Here is a 17,147-nt window from a genome sequence, read left to right on the forward strand (position 1 = left end):
GCCACATTGTTAGGTGCTTATTATAGATAGTCAATAGGAAATTGAGGAGCAAAAATGCACATAATTTGCGGAGGTGTGTAGTTATATTAGGTGATTTCAACTTTCCCAACATTAATTGGGATAGACACAGTGTTCAGGGCTTGGATAGAATGGATTTCTTGAAATGTGTACAGGAGAACTTTTTAGGTCAATATGTAGAGGGTCCAACAAGGGATGGCACAGTGCTGGACCTAATTCTGGGGAATGAAGCTGGACAGGTGGCTGAGATGGTGGTGGGTGAGCATTTTAATGATATCGACCACAACATGGTCCAGTTCAAGGTTGTTATGGACAAAAAAATAGACAAGTTGCAAAAAATTGTTTTGGATTGGGGGAGAGTAGATTTTGGAAAAATAAGGCAGGACTGGGAACAGCTACTTGTGGGGAAATCAACAGAGGAGCAGTGGGGGGTATTCAAAAAGGAAATGAGGAGGGTACAGGCTCAACATGTTCCCACTACGGTGATAGGAAGGAGTAACGAGCAGAGAGAACCATGGATGACCAGAGTTAATCAGGATATGATGAGTAGGAAAAGAGAGGCTTTTAGCAGGTACAAGGGAAGCAAATCAGCAGAGGCATTAGTGGAGAACAGAAAGTGCAGGGTGGAGCTTAAGAAAGCAATTAGGAGAGCAAAGAGGGGATATGAGAAAGCTCTGGCTGGTAAAAATAGGTAAAATCCCAAGATATTCTATAAGTATATCAGTGGGAAGAGGATAACCTCTTGGCCCCATAAGGGACCAAGGGGGCAATCCATGGGTGGAGCCAGAGGACATCGCTAGAGTGTTGAATGAATACTTCACATCCGTCTTCACCCAAGAGGATGAGGATGAAGATATCGAACTTGGGGAGAGAGACTGCGAGGTTCTTAAGCAAATTGATATAGGGAGTGACAAGGTATTGGAGATGTTGAGGGGCTTAAAAGTGGACAAATCTCCAGATCTGGATGATTAGTGTCCCAGACTGCTGAGGGAGGCAAGGGAGGAGATCGCAGGGGCTCTGACCCAAATTTTTAATTCCTCTCTGGCCATGGGGGAAGTGCCGGGGGACTGGAGAACAGCTAATGTGGTTCCGCTATTTAAGAAGGGTTGTAGAGATAAGCCAGGGAACTACAGGCCACTGAGTCTCACATCAGTGGTAGGGAAACTATTGGAGAAAATTCTGAAGGAGAGTATCTATCTCCACTTGGAGAGGCAAGGTTTGATCAGGGATAGTCAGCATGGCTTTGTCAGAGGGAGGTCATGCCTAACAAATGTGATTGAATGTTTTGAGGAGGTGACCAGGTGTGTAGATGAGGGTAGTGCGGTTGATGTAGTTTATATGGATTTCAGCAAAGCCTTTGACAAGGTCCCACATGGGAGACTTATAAAGAAGGCAAATGCACATGGGATACAGGGTAATTTGATAAGGTGGATTCAAAATTGACTGAGTTGTAAGAGACAGAGGGTGATGACAGAAAGTTGCTTTAGTGACTGGAAGCCAGTGTCCAGTGCGTACCACAAGGATCTGTGCTGGGTCCCCTGTTATTTTTCATTTATATAAACAACCTAGATGACTATGTGGGGGGTAGGATTAGTAAGTTTGCGGATGACACAAAGATTGGACGGGTGGTTAACAGTGAGGCTGAGTGTCTTGGGTTACAGGAAGATATAGACGGGATGGTCAAATGGGCAGATAAGTGGCAGATGGAATTTAACCCTGAAAAGTGTGAGGAAGGAGTAATTTGACAAGGAAGTATTCAATGAACGGCATGACACTAAGAAGTTCTGAGGAACAAAGGGACCTTGGCGTGTGTGTCCATAGATCTCTGAAGGTGGAGTTAGTGGGGTGGTGAAAAAGTCATATGGGACACTTGCCTTTATCAATCGAGGCATAGATTATAAAAGTAAGGAGATCATATTGGAGTTGTATAGAACCTTGGTGAGGCCACAGCTGGAGTACTGTGTGCAGTTCTGGTCACCACATTATAGGAAGGATGTGATTGCACTGGAGGGGGTGCAGAGGAGATTCACCAGGATGTTGCCTGGGATGAAACATTTAAGTTATGAAGAGAGGTTGTATAGACTTGGGTTGTTTTCGTTGGAACAGAGAAGACTGAGGGGTGACCTGATCGAGGTGTACAAGATTATGAGGGGCATGGACAGGGTGGATAGGGAGTAGCTGTTCCCCTTAGTTGAAGGGTCATTCACGAGGGGACACATGTTCAAGGTGAGGGGCAGGAGGTTTAGGGGGAATGTGAGGAGAAACTTTTTTACCCAGAGGGTGGTGACGGTCTGGAATGTGCTGCCTGGGAGGGGGTGGAGGCGGGTTGCCTCACATCCTTTAAAAAGTACCTGGATGAGCACTTGGCACGTCATAACATTCAAGGCTATGGGCCAAGTGCTGGTAAATGGGATTAGGTAGGTAGGTCAGGTGTTTCTCACATGTCGGTGCAGACTCGATCAGCCGAAGGGCCTCTTCTGCACTGTGTGATTCTGTGTCTAAAAAAAAGAGCGCATTAGTGGACACTGCTGGGAATGTGACAGGGAACAAGAAGAATGAGCAATGGATTCCTGGAAACAGGTAAGTCTGGGGCCTTGGTTGTGGAGGATTTAGGCAGGTTAGGAAGGGGGGCAGAGGCGTGGGGATGGTGCGTTTAAGGCTGTGAGTGGATAGGAAGAAAGTGGGTTCTATCTTAAGGGCCCCCCGCCTAATTCGCAAAGGCCAACCTCCAAAAATCAAACCCCCCCCACTTCCTTCCTGCCCTTTAGAAAAATTTATTCTAAAAATGCCAGGCATTTTATGGCACGGGCAGCGTATTATCAGGGTCAATTGGCTTGGTAACGAATACAATTGACCCTTGACTACCTATTCAAATATGGCTGATCTCTGTGTCCGCTCACCATTTCCCCCAGCATTTTATGAGGGGGTGGATGGAAAGGTGGAGGGTTGGGCACCTACTCTATTTTATGTGCCCCCCACCCCCCACCAAAAACATGCTTGGCAGTAGCATGTAAAATGCAACCCATGGTCTGTTTGAGTATGAAGTTGTCTTTGCTGAAAGAGACATTGTGAGGGAAGGTGTGGGCAGCAAGCCCCAGGGTTGTGTTGCTGTTTTTGAGTTTAAAGCATATAATCATTGAATTTCTCTATGTATGATTCTGTCAGCCCATCATGCCTGTGACAGCACTTTGAAAGAGTTATCCAATTAGTCCCACTCCCCTAGCCTTTCCCTGTCACCCTGCAATTTTCTACCTTTCAAGTTTATTTTACCTGGTCCCCTCTTGAAAGTTACCATTGAATCTGGTTCCACCACCATTTCAGGAAGTGCATTCCAGATCATCATAACTCATACAAAAAATAAAAAAACCTCAACTCACCTCTGGTTCTTTTGCTTAATATTACGTCTCCTGGTTACCAACATTTCTGCCAGTGGAAACTGTTATGCATTTGCCTGTTTGCTGGATATGATATTTACCTAAGAACAATGCAGAGGTGACTCTAATTCTAAATCCAAACAGTTTATTTCAAGAACTTTAAAATATCTCAGAACTTACAGGATTTCAACACTCATGGTCTTTGCAGGGAGCCCTAGACGTTTATTGGAACATTCTCAGATTTCTGAACTCACTCAATCCACCCATGGGCTTATGCAATCAAGCAAGTGTACAAATATCAGTTACCAGGTTAGCATAATCAAACACAGATGAAACAAACCATTGAACACAATAGAAGCAGTTCCTCTGTAGTTTCTCAATCAAAATCCTGCATGATTTTGAACCTCTCTTTTTAGATCTCTTCTTAAGCTTCTCTGCTGTAAGGCAAACAACCATAGCTTCTCCAGTAATACCAAAACAAAATACTGCAGGTGCTGGAAATTTGAAGTACAAACAGAAACTGTTGTCATGCAGCCATCTGTGGAGAGAAACAGATGTTCCAGGTTGATGACCTTCCATCAGAACTGAAGAAAGACAGCATCATAAGAGCTGTTACACCAATGGAAGGCTTAAGGGGACAGGAAGAACACAAATGAAGGTCTGAGATAGGTTGGAGTGCAGGGGAGATTAAATGGCAAAAGGCTTCATGGTACAAAAGCCAAACAGAGTGGTAATAGGTATAGTAAAAAAACAAAAATGTGCCCAGGTGAGACATGAATGGCATTTAGATGGCTGCTACTTAGCTTCTCCAGTCTCTACACGAATATGAAGTCATAGTACCATTCTAGTAATCTCCTCTGCACCCTCTCAATGCTCTTCCTAAAATGTGGTGCCCAGCCTTGAATGCACTCCAGTTGGGGCCTAACTAATGTTTCATAAAGGTTTTGCATGACCCCCTCCTCCGCCTTGTGTTTGTACTCCATAGCTCTGCATATAAAGCCAAGGATCCACATGCTTCTTTTAACAGTCTTGAAAAGATTTTTGTATGCAAATCCCCAGGGTTGCTTAAGGTTGCATGCTATTGTCTAACTGCTGCAGTTTAGGCTTTGTCTCATACCAAATTGGTCACAGATGCACAAAAATCTGTTGCAATTATGCACCTCTCATTAACACCTAGGCAATTATCTAGCTATGCAGTTTCTCCTTCGTTATGCTGGGTAATTATATGAAGCTGACAGGCGGTACTCCAGACTTTAAGCAGCTAAACGACTCAAGGTTGATACTCAACACATGATATGTTTGCAGGCAGGGTGTACAGGTGCAAAGAAGCTTCTCAGCTTGAGGTCTTCATGCGTAAAGACACCCCAAAGTGCTTTCCAACCTGTGAAGTACTTTAGTCATTACTGTAATGTAAGAAAATGTGGCAGCTTATTTGCGCACAGCAAGCTCTCATAAAAAATGTAATAATAACCTAATGGTCTCTTTTGCTTTAAATCATGTTGATTGAGGGGTGCACATTGGCCAGGGCACTGGTGAACTTCCCTGCTCTTCTCCAAAATAGTGCCATGGGATCTGTTACATCAGCCTTAGAGAGTGGAGAGGGCCTTGGTTTAACATCTCATATCAACCACAGTACTTCGAAAGGGTAGCTCTCCCTCCATACCGCACTGCGCTGTTGGGCCTAAATTTTAATGCTCAAGTCTCTGGAAAGGGACTTGATCCCTCAGCCTTCTGACTCATAGTTACAAAGGAACAGGAGGAGGTCATTTAGCCAATTGCTCTGCCATTCAATAAAATCATGGCTTATCTACGATCTAACTCCATGTACCTGCTATTGCTCCATATCTGATACACTTTAGATAACAGACATATATCAATCTCAGATTTAAAATTGACAATTGATCTATCATCAATTGCCATTTGCAGAAGTGAGTTCCAAACACCTACCACCATCTGCATGAAGAAATGTTTCCTGATTTCACTCCCAAAGTGTGCAGCTCCCGCAATACTCAAGAAGCTGGACACCTGCTTGATTAGCACTACATCCACAAACATTCACTGCCTCCACCACTGATGCACAGTAGCAGCAGTGTATACCATCTACAAGATGCACTGCAGCAATTCACCAAGGCTCCTTAGGCAGCACCTTCCAAACCCACGACCACTACCATCTCGAAAGACAAGGGCAGCAGATAGATGGGAACACCACCACCTGGAAGTTACCCTCCAATCCACTCACCATCCTGACTTGGAAACATATCGTCATTCCTTCACTGTGGCTGGGTCAAAATCCTGGAGCTCATTCCCTAACAGCACTGTGGGTGTACCTACACCACGCGGACTGCAGTTCACCACCTCATATTCTCAAAGGCAATTAGGGATGGGCAATAAATGCTGGCCCAGCCAGCGACACCCACATCCCGTGAATGAATAAAAAAAAGAGAAAGGCCTGATTCTAATTTTTAGTTCATGCTCCCTAGTCCTAGGGTCCCCAACCAAAGGAAGTAGTTTTTCTCCATCTACCCTATTTGTTCAATATCTTGAAGAATTTGATCAAATCACTCCTTAACCTTCTAAACTCCAAGGAACACAACCCTAGTTTGTGCAATTCCTCCTCATAATTTAACTCCGTTCTAATATTTTAGGTCCAAAATGGATGATGTCGCGTTTGCCTGCACTGAAAACCATTTGCTACAATTTTGCCCATTCACTAAATCTATTAATATCTCTTTGTAACTTTATGCTTCCAACTACACTGCTTACAGTGCTATCTATCTTTGTGTCACCGGCAAACTTGGATATGCCATCCTTTTTCCCATCATCTATGCCATCAATAAATGTGAATTGTTGAGGACCCGGCACAGATCTTTCCAGACATCACGTTCTGCCGGTTAGAGTGCCCATTATCCCTATTCCCTGTTTCCTTCCGCTAAGTCATTCTGCTAACCAAGTCAATCATTTGCCTTCAATTCTAAGAGCTTCAGCTTTAGCTTGCAGTCTCTTATGAGGGATCTAATCAAATGCCTCCTGGAAGCCCATATATATAAAACATCCATAGACATTCCCTGTCCACTATTTAAAAAATTCAATCAGATTCATGAGCTACCCTTTATGACTCCATGCTGGCTCCCTGAAAATAATCAAACTGTACAATTGTTCTATCCTTAAATATAGACTCCAGTAATTTCCCGACTAAAGATGTTTGAGGACTCTGGGTCTATACTCGATGGAGTTTAGAAGGATGAGGGGGGATCTGATTGAAACTTACAGAATACTGAAAGGCCTGGATAGAGTGGACGTTGGGAAGATCTTTCCATTAGTAGGAGAGACTAGGACCCGAGGGCACAGCCTCAGAGTAAAGGGAAGACCTTTTAGAACAGAGAGGAAGAGAAACTTCTTTAGCCAGAGAGTGGTGAATATATGGAATCCATTGCCACAGAAGGCTGTGGAGGCCAGATCATTGAGTGTATTTAAGACTGAGATAGATAGGTTCTTGATTGGTAAGGGGATCAAAGGTTATGGGGAGAAGGTGGGAGAATGGGGTTGCGAAACTTATCAGTCATGACTGAATGGTGGAGCAGACTCGATGGGCCAAATGGCCTAATTTCTGCTCCTATGTCTTATTGTCTTTTGGTTGGACTAACTGGTCTATAAATCTCTAGTTTCCCTCTCAGTTCTCTATTAGGTAGCAGAGTGACATGCCAGATTTTCCAATCTAAAGGAATGATTCCAGAATCAAGAGAACTTTGGAAGGTTATAGTTAGGGCATCTGTCATGTTCTCACCTGCTTCCTTTAAAACCTAGGAATGGAAACCATCTGGTGCTGGGAATTTGTCACTTTTTAGTGCCATTATTTTCTTTGTTGATGTTATTTTGCTTAAGTTAACTTTGAAGAGTCTCTGTCCCTCATTCTATTTTGGTTTCCTTGGGACGGAGAGGGAAGATCGCTCCCAACTGAGTCATGGCTGAAACCACAGCGTAAATTTCACTTAATTACACCATTATGTAGCCAGGTCTTATAGGGCATTACGGTCCCAGACAGGATCACTGGACTGTGCTGTGCTGCCTGTAGGAGGTGCTGACACAGGCTTCTTTGGGTTATGTAGGGCAAAATTACCAGGTGTTGCACTTCTGAACACCATCGAGGGACATCTCCTGGGAGTGGGTGTGCACAGACACTGAGTGGACAAGGAGAGGCTTGGCTGTCATGCTCCCTACAGATGGATTGGTCAAGACAACATGGGGTCATTCAGCCCCTCAGGCCTGGTCTGCCATTCAGTTAGAACCATCACTGATCTGTACTTCAACACCAGTTTAGCTCCATGTCCCTTGAAATCCTGGCCTAATAAAAACCTATCCAATTGCCTCCCAGCATCCACAACCTTCTGTGGGAGGGTGTTCCAAATTTCAACTCCCCTTTACCTGGAGGAAATGTTCCTTGATTTCTGTACCTCATGGCCAAGCTCTTATTTTAAAATTATGCTGGCTTGTTCAGGAACTACTTGCGAGAAGAAATAGATTCTCTTTGCTACCCTATCCAATCTTTTTATTGTTTTATACACCTTGATTTCATCACTCCACAATCTCCCATGTTTAGGATCGCAATCCAAATAGGAGGCAAATGCAAGGCAGGGCTGGAGGTCCATCCGCTTCTGTGCTCACTGGCCCCACCAATGGGTGGGCTGGAGAAATCACAAGTCAATCCAATGCTAAACGCCTTGACCTCACTGGTCATGTTCACACTTAATGATGGACTATTGCGTATTGGCGAGCAGGATATCTGTCCAACAGGAATCTATATGGCAGGGAGAAAGTTAGGAAAGTGGAGGGTGTAGGGGTATTGTGAGCACGGGGAGCATCCTTGCTTTTAAACCAAAGCCTTTTGCAGAGAACAATCAAAAGACCTTTCTTTGGCTAGTGTGTCCTCCAGTGACATCTCCCTGTCTACAAAGCACAGAGAATAATTGTTTTCTTTATTGCAGAGTTGGAGTGCTATTAAAGAAAAGTCATGGTTTAGGCACAAGATTTAATGCACAAACACAATTACAGAGGCTTTTCTTGAAGGTGACTGTGGGATGTTGAGGGAAAAATTGTCCATCCCAACTTTACAGCTAATGGAAAAATTGTTACAATTCTGAGCTTTTAAAGGCCATTATGTGTTAGGATGGTATCTTTTGGTTTATGAATTTGGGACTGTGGCTTTAAATGTAGGGTAGGTGAATGGGGTCATGTGACCCAAGCTGGAGTCTGCTTGACAGTAAGGCCAGGGTGGTTTACTTGTTAGAGACCTGAAGAAGACTCAGATTGTTTTATCGAGAGGGTGGTGCAAGGTGTTTGTGCTTGGAGAGAGGATGCCAGCAGGTTCTCCGTGTACCACGAATAGTCCCTAAGGTCCAGATGTTCGCCAAGATGGAGAGACTTTCTGTCGTGGCGGAAATGGCGGGAGAGGTCCGAGTCCAGAAATCCCACCCCCGATCATGGCACCTACCATTTTCGTGTGGGATGGGAAAGGGCCCAGGTCGGGATTTGCGCATGTGTGTTTTGTGGAGGCAGCTGCCCATAGAAATCAGCAGCTGCCACCCCACCCACCCCCCTCGTGTGATTTTTGGCTTGAGACGTGTCTGAAATCTGACATGCGGATTAGACCTGGTAGGAGCAGGTCTGAACTTTTGTGGATTCATTTGGATAGTCAGCGTGCCCTTTTGGAGGGGTAAGATATGGTCCCAGGACACTTTTGGGGGCAGTCAGGTACCTTTTGATAGAGGTCAATCGCCCTTTAGAATTGCTAAAAATAAGCATGGATCTGCCTAAAGCTCATTGGCTCACTGCCAGGAGCAAATGTCATAAGTGTCAAGATGAACTTCCAAAAGAAGCTGTCAAGTTGTCAAAGCATTTAAAACTCCTGCCCTTTAACTCTTTGAAAAAATGTCTGGAGTATTTTAAAAAAAATATTGCTTGCTATTTCACTCTGTTGACATAAGCCTGAGGGTTGCAATTACTGGATTAGAGCTGCATGACTGATTTCACAACAGTCCATTATCACAGTCTGATACCTGCTATTTCAGTTTGATTGACAGCTCCAAGTGGTTATGGACTCTTTGCAGTGGGACTATAAATTCCAATGCTTGTTTTTATAAGGGGTTATGCAATTAAATGAAATATTTTTTATAGTAAGGGATAATATATTTGAAGGAATGTAAATATAGCAATTGGGTTTTTATGGACCAGAGTTTCTTTTCAACTAAAGTCTGCAATAGAAAAAAAAGCTCTTGTCCATAAAAACCCTTTACTACATTTACATTCCTTCAACTGCATTATCTGCAATAGACACTTGGAATTTTATTTTGGAACTTTATTAGACATCAAATTAAGAAGCAGAACCTCAAAAGTAATAATCTCTGGATCCTATGTGCCAACTGACATCAGACAAATAAGATTAGAGAGATGAATGCATGACCTAAAGACTGGTGTGGGTGAAGTGGGTTCTGGTTTGTGAGGCACTGGCACCAGCACTGGGGCAAGTGAGGCCTGTACCTTTGGGATGGTCTACACCTGAACCATGCTAGGACTGGTGCTCTTGCAAGCCACATAACTAGGGAAGTAGAGAGGGTTTTAACCTAAATAGTGGGGGCAAGGGATCAAATTTTGGAAGATGTGGTAAATGGAAGAGTAGAGATAAAGCAACAGAGGAAGATATTAATGTGGAAAATAATAAACAGACCATAACGAGAAGGGGCAAAGAATACAAATCTCAGACTAAATCAGCAGATAAAGCTAGAGGTTACAAAAATAATAAAAGGACAAAACCAAAGGGTCTGTATCTGTAGCATTCGAAACAAAACGGATGAACTGATGGTGCAAATTGAGTTAAATAAATAAGATCTAATAGCCATTACAGAGACATGGCTGCAGGAAGACATAAACTGGGATCTGAATGTTGAAGGGTATGTGACAATTAGGAAGGACAGGAAGCTAGAAAAAGGTGAAGCGTTGGCTCTGTTAATTAAAGACAATATTAACACGATAGAGAGGGATGATCTAAGTTCAGGAAACCAGGATGTAGAAGCAGTTTGGATAGAGATGAGGAATGATGAAGGCAAGAATTGGGAGCGTTGTACGGGCCACCTAACAGTAACTACATGGTAGGACAGGGTATCAAAATAAGAAATAATGGGAGCTTGTCAGAGGGTACGGTGATTATCATGGGGGATTTTAATCTATGTATAGACTGGAAAAATCAGATGAGCAAAGATAACATAGATGATGAATTCATAGAATTGTTTTTATGATAGTTTCTTAGAGCAGCATGTTCTAGAGCCAACCAGGAGCAGCCTATTCTAGACCTGGTATTGACCAACAAGACCTCATAGTGAAGGTACCCCTAGGTAACAGTGATCATAATATGATTGAATTTTACATTCAGTTTGGAGGAGAGAAGAGTGGACCTAGGGCTAATACTTTAAACTTAAATAAGGGCAATTATGAGGGCATGAAAGTAGAGATAGTGAAAGTGAACTGCAATTTAGGTTAAGGAATATGTCAATAGAGATGCAGAGGCAGGCATTTAAGGAGACATTTCAGAATACACAGAATAGGTGCAGTCCAACAAGAAAGAAAAATTCCAACATGAGGACCCACTATCTGTGGTTAACTAAAAAAGTTACAGATAGTATCAAACTTAAAAAAAAGCATGTAATTGTACAAAAATGGATGGAAAGCCAGAAGATTGGACAGAAGTTCAATAAAAAAGCACAGAATGTCAAAAAGACTAATAAGGAGGCAAAAATTAGAGTAGGGGAGAAAGCTAGCTAGAAATATAATGACAGATAGTAAGAGTTTCTGCAGATTTTAAAAAAAAGTTAACAAAGTGAGCGTTGGTCTTGTAGGACGTGAGTCTGGGGAATTAATAATGGAAAATAAGGAGATGGAAGATGAATTGAATTGGTATGTTGCATCGGCCTTCATTATAAAAGATGCAAAAAACATCCCAGAAATAGCTCTAAATCAGGAAATGGAAGGGAGGGGTGAAGTCAAGAAAATTACAATCACCGGGGAAGTGGTATTTAGCAAATTGTTGGAATGTGTGTTGGCAAGTCCCTGGGTCCTGATGGGCTTCATTCTAGGGTCTTAAAAGAGGTGGCTAGTGAGATAGTTGAGGTGTTGATTTAATTTTACAAAATTCACTAGATTCAGGGAAGGTTCCACTGGATTGGAAAATAGCTAATGTAACTCCTTTATTCGAAAGGGAGGGAGACAAAAAGCAAGAAACTATAGGCCAGCTAGGGGAACCAGTGGATGTACTATATTTAGATTTTCAGAAAGCGTTTGATAAGGTGCCACATCAAAGGTTAGAGCAGAACATAAAAGCTTATTGTGTAGGGGTAACATATTGGCATAGATAGATGATTGGCTAGCTAACAGGAAACAGAGAGTAGGCATAAATGGGTCATTTTCTGATTGGCAGGATTTAATGAGTGGTGTGCCACAGGGATCAGTGCTGAGGCTTCAACCTTTTACAGTTTATATAAATGATTTGGAAGAAGGGACTGAAGGTATGGTTGTTAACTTTGCTGATGACACAAAGATAAGTGGGAAAGTAAGTTATGAGGAGGACATCAGGAGGCTACAGAAAGATATAGATTGGTTATGTGAGTGGGCAAAAATCTGACAAATGGAGTATAATGTGAGAAAATGTGAAATTGTCCATTTTGGCAGGAAGAATAAAAAGAAGCATATTATCTAAATGGTGAGAGATTGTAGAGCTCTGAGATTCAGAGGGATCTGGGTGTCCTAGTCCATGAATCAAAAAAGGTTAGTATGCAGGTACAGCAAGTAATTAAGAAAGCAAATAGAATGCTAAAGTTTATTGCGAGGGGAACTGAATGTCAGAGTATTCTTCAGTTATACAGAGCATTGGTGAGACCATACATGGAGTACAGTGCACAGTATTAATCCCCTTATTTTAGGAAGGATGTAAATGCATTGGAAGGTTTACTAGATTAATACATGAATGGGCTGGCTGTCTTATGAGGAAAGGTTGGATGATTAGAATTGTGTCTGCTGGAGTTTAGAAGATTAAGAGGCAACTTGATTGAAACATATAAGATCCTGAGGGGTCTTGACAGGGTGGATGTGGAGAGGGTGTTTCCTCTTGTGGGAAGAATCTAGAATTAGGAGGTCGCTGTTTAAAAATAAGGGCTCACTCATTTTAGACAGAGACAAGGAGAAATTATTTCTGAGGGCTGTGAGTTTTTTGGAACTCTCTTCCTCAAAAGGCAATGGAGGCAGAATCTTTGAATATTTTTAACGCAGAGATAGATTCTTGATAAGCAAGGAGATGAAAGGGGTAGTCAGGAATGTGGAGTTGAGTTTAAAAGCAGATCAGCGATGATCTTTTTGAATAATGGATCATGCTCGAAGGGCTGAGTGGCCTACTCCTTCCCCTAATTCGTATGCTCATATTTTATTTAATCTCAGCATCAGTCCTAAGATCTGCCCATGGTGGATACTTGGTAAGTTGGCATGGTAGATGTAAGCGCAAAGGGTGGTGGTGGAGGGCGCTGATGAGAAGTGACTGAAGCATTCTGGGAAACATCACCGCAGTCACCGCGACTCAGGAGGGAATCAAGGAGAAGGACTCTTGCACTCAACAGGCGGAATAGCATCCAACAGAGGGCACTGGTGAGAAGTGACTGAAGCATTCTGGGAGAAGTCAACACAGACACCATGACTCAGGAGGGAATTGAGGAGGACCAACTGTCAAAGAATGGAATAGCCCCAAACATTACATTGCTGTAATGTTTCTATCCCTCCCTCCGCCTCAAACCTAAAAAAAAAGAGAGGAAGAGGCAGTGCCTTCAGGAGTGCACCAGACCTGCGAGGGACACTCTTCTGAAAGTGGATTTTAAAGAAAAAGCAGCTGATTGGTGAGTAAATCCTGGGAGCAGACTCGGAGGGAGGAGAACCGGAGCGGTGAGCATAAATCGAGCTTACCTCAGAGATTTGCAGTCTTGTCTCTAGGGAGCAGACTCAGAGGGAGGAGCACTGGAGTGGCAACCTCGGGGCACAGAGTAACTGAAGCCAAAACTGAAAAAGTGACATTACAGAAAAACTGTGACCTGATTGCTTGGTAGGAAATCTGCACCAAATTTGAAAAAAAAAAACACTACAAAGCTAATTAGTAAATTAATTATCTAAGTAGAGATGGCTGGGCAGGTGATGTGCTGTAGTTGTATGATGTGGGAGCTGGCTGATCCCATTGCGAGCCGCAGTGACCACATCTGCAGCAAGTGTTGGTTGCTGGAGAAACTCCGGTTCAGAATTGATGAGCTGGAGTCCGAGCTCCGGATGCTGTGGCACGTCCAGGAGGGGGAGAGTTACCTGGACGCTTTGTATCGGGAGGAGGTCACACCCGGTAGATTAAATACCTCAAGATCGGTCAGTGGTCAGGGTCAGCAGGGTGTGACTGCAAGTGAGGCAGGTAGAGGGATCCTGTGTTCAGGAACAGAGGAGCCTCAGCTCTTGACCTTGTCCAACAGGTACGAGGTACTTGCTCCCTGTGTGGATGAGGAACAGAGCTGTAGGGAGGATGAGCCAGTTGACTGTGGCACAGGAGGCCATTCAAGAAGGGGGAGCAAAAAGACATGTAGTAGTTGTAGGGGATTCTACAATTAGGGGAATTGATAGCATCCTTTGTAAACCAGATCGAGAGTCCCGCATGGTATGTTGCCTGCCCAGTGCCAGGGTGAGGGACATCTCTGACCGGCTTGAAAGGATATTGGAGAGGGAAGGGGAGGATCCAGTTGTTGTGGTCCACGTCAGGACAAATAACATAGGTAAGACTAAGAAAGAGGACCTGTTTGGGGATTATCAGAAACTAGGAACTAAATTAAAGAACAGGTCCTCAAGGGTTATAATCTCCAGATTACTACCCGAGCCATGTGCAAATTGGCATAGGGACGCGAGAATAAGGGAAGTAAACATGTGGCTAAAGGAGTGGTGTGGGAAAGAGGGGTTCCATTTCGTGGGGCACTGACATCAGTATTGGAACAGGAGGGCTCTGTACCGTTGGGATGGTCTCCACCTGAACCGATCTGGGACAAATGTTCTAGCGAAAAGGGTAAATAGAGTGGTCAACAGGACTTTATACTAGAAAGTGGTGGTGGGGGGTGGGGAGAGGGGAGGGAAGGGTAAAACTCCAAGAAGTATGACTAATGGGAAACAAAGCAGCAGGTTAGCGTTTGGGGTGGGGGGGTGGGGTGGTGAATTCAACTTCATGGAAAATTATGAAAAAACTGAAAAGAAAAGAGAGCCCAGGAGAGGCTATTAAAGTCCCCAGAACACAAAATAGGACAGAGTGTTTGGAAAGGGCTAGGAATCTAACTTCAAGCACATCAGATAAAGGGACGACAATGAGAAAGGGGATGGGAAATACAGGGCTGAAGGTGTTGTATCTGAATGCACACAGTATACAAAATAAGGTAAATGAGCTTGTGGGGCAGATTGAAATTGGCAGGTATGATGTGGAGGGCATCACGGAGACATGGCTGCAAGGGGATCAGGACTGGGAGCTAAATATCCAAGGATATACATCCTATCGAAAAGATAGGCAGGTTGGCAGAGGGGGTGGGGTTGCTTTGTTAGTAAGAAATGGAATTAAATTGATAGCAAGAAATGACGTAGGGTCAGATGATGTAGAATCTGTGTGGGTAGAGTTGAGGAACCACAAAGGTAAAAAAAAACATAATGGGAGTTATGTACAGGCCTCCGAACAGTAGTCAGGATGTGGGGCACAAGATACACCAGGAGATAGAAAAGGCATGTAAGAAAGGCAAGGTTACAGTGATCATGGGGGATTTCAATATGCAGATAGACTGGGAAAATCAGGTTGGTAGTGGATCCCAAGAAAAGGAATTTGTGGAATGTCTACGAGATGGCTTTTTGGAACAGCTTGTGGTGGAGCCCACTAGGGAACAGGCAATTCTAGATTTAGTGATGTGTAATGAGGCAGATTTGATAAGGGAGTTTAAGATGAAGGAACCCTTAGGAGGAAGTGACCATAATATGATAGAATTTACCCTGCAATTTGAGAGGAAAAAGCTGGAATCAGATGTAACGGTATTACAGTTGAATAAAGGCAACTACAAAGGCATGAGGGAGGAGCTGGCCAGAATTGACTGGGAGATGAGCCTAGCAGGAAAGAAAGTGGAACAGCAATGGCAGGAGTTTCTGGGAATAATTTGGGAGACACAGCAAAAATTCATCCCTAGGAAGAAGACACATACTAAAAGGAGGACGAGGCAACCATGGCTGACAAGGGAAGTCAGGGACAGCATAAAAGCTAAAGAGAAAGCATACAATGCGGCAAAGAGCAGTGGGAAACCAGGGGATTGGGAAGCCTACAAAGACCAACAGAGGACAACTAAAAAAGAAATAAGGAGGGAGAAGATTAAATATGAGGGTAAACTAGCCAGTAATATAAAAGAAGATTGCAAGTGTTTTTTTTTAGATATATAAAGGTTAAGAGAGAGGCAAAAGTGGACATTGGGCCGCTGGAAAATGATGCTGGAGAAGTAGTAGTGGGGAACAAAGAAATGGCGGAGGAACTGAATAGGTACTTTGCGTCAGTCTTCATAGTGGAAGACAAGAGTAACATCCCCAAATTTCAAGAGAGTCGGGGGGGCAGAGGTGAGTATGTGGCCATTACCAAGGAGAAGGTGCTAGGAAAACTGAAAGGTCTGAAGGTGGATAAATCACGTGGACCAGATGGATTACACCCCAGAGTTCTGAAGGAGATAGCTGAAGAGATAGTGGAGGCGTTAGTGGTGATCTTTCAGGAATCACTGGAGTCAGGGAGGGTCCCAGAGGACTGGAAAATCGCTAATGTAATCCCCCTGTTTAAGAAGGGAGTGAGGCAAAAGACAGGAAATTACAGGCTGATTAGCCTGACCTCGGTCATTGGTAAGATTTTAGAGTCCATTATGAAGGATGAGATTTCAGAATATTTGGAAGTGCATGGTAAAATAGGGCAAGGTCAGCATGGTTTCACAAAGGGGAGGTCATGCCTGACAAATCTGTTAGAATTCTTTGAGGAGTTAACGAGTAGGTCAGACAAAGGAGAGCCAATGGATGTTATCTACTTGGACTTCCAGAAGGCCTTTGACAAGGTGCCGCACAGGAGGCTGCTCAGTAAGTTAAGAGCCCATGGTGTTAGAGGCAAGGTACTAGCATGGATACAAGATTGACTTTCTGGCAGGAGGCAGAGAGTGGGGATAATGGGGTCCTTCTCATGGTGGCAGCCAGTGACTAGTGGAGTTCCGCAGGGGTCAATGTTGGGACCACAACTTTTCACTTTATACGTTAATGATCTAGATGAAGGAACTGAGGGCATCCTGGCTAAGTTTGCAGATGATACAAAGATAGGTGGAGGGACAAGTAGTATTGAGGAGGTGGGGAGGCTGCAGAAGGATTTGGACTGGTTAGGAGAATGGGCAAAGAAGTGGCAGATGGAATACAACATGGGGAAGTGTGAGGTCATGCACTTTGGTAGGAAGAATAGAGGCATAGACTATTTTCTAAATGGGGAGAGAATTTAGAAATCTGGAGTGCAAAGGGACTTGGGAGTCCTAGGCCAGGATTCTCTTAAGGTTAACTTGCAGGTTGAGCCGGTAGTTAGGAAGGCAAATGCAATGTTGGCATTTATTTCCAGAGGACTAGAATATAAAAGCAGGGATGTGCTGCTGAGGCTTTATAAGG

This window comes from Carcharodon carcharias, chromosome 7 (genome assembly GCF_017639515.1).
Source record: "Carcharodon carcharias isolate sCarCar2 chromosome 7, sCarCar2.pri, whole genome shotgun sequence".
Classification (NCBI taxonomy): Eukaryota; Metazoa; Chordata; class Chondrichthyes; order Lamniformes; family Lamnidae; genus Carcharodon; species Carcharodon carcharias.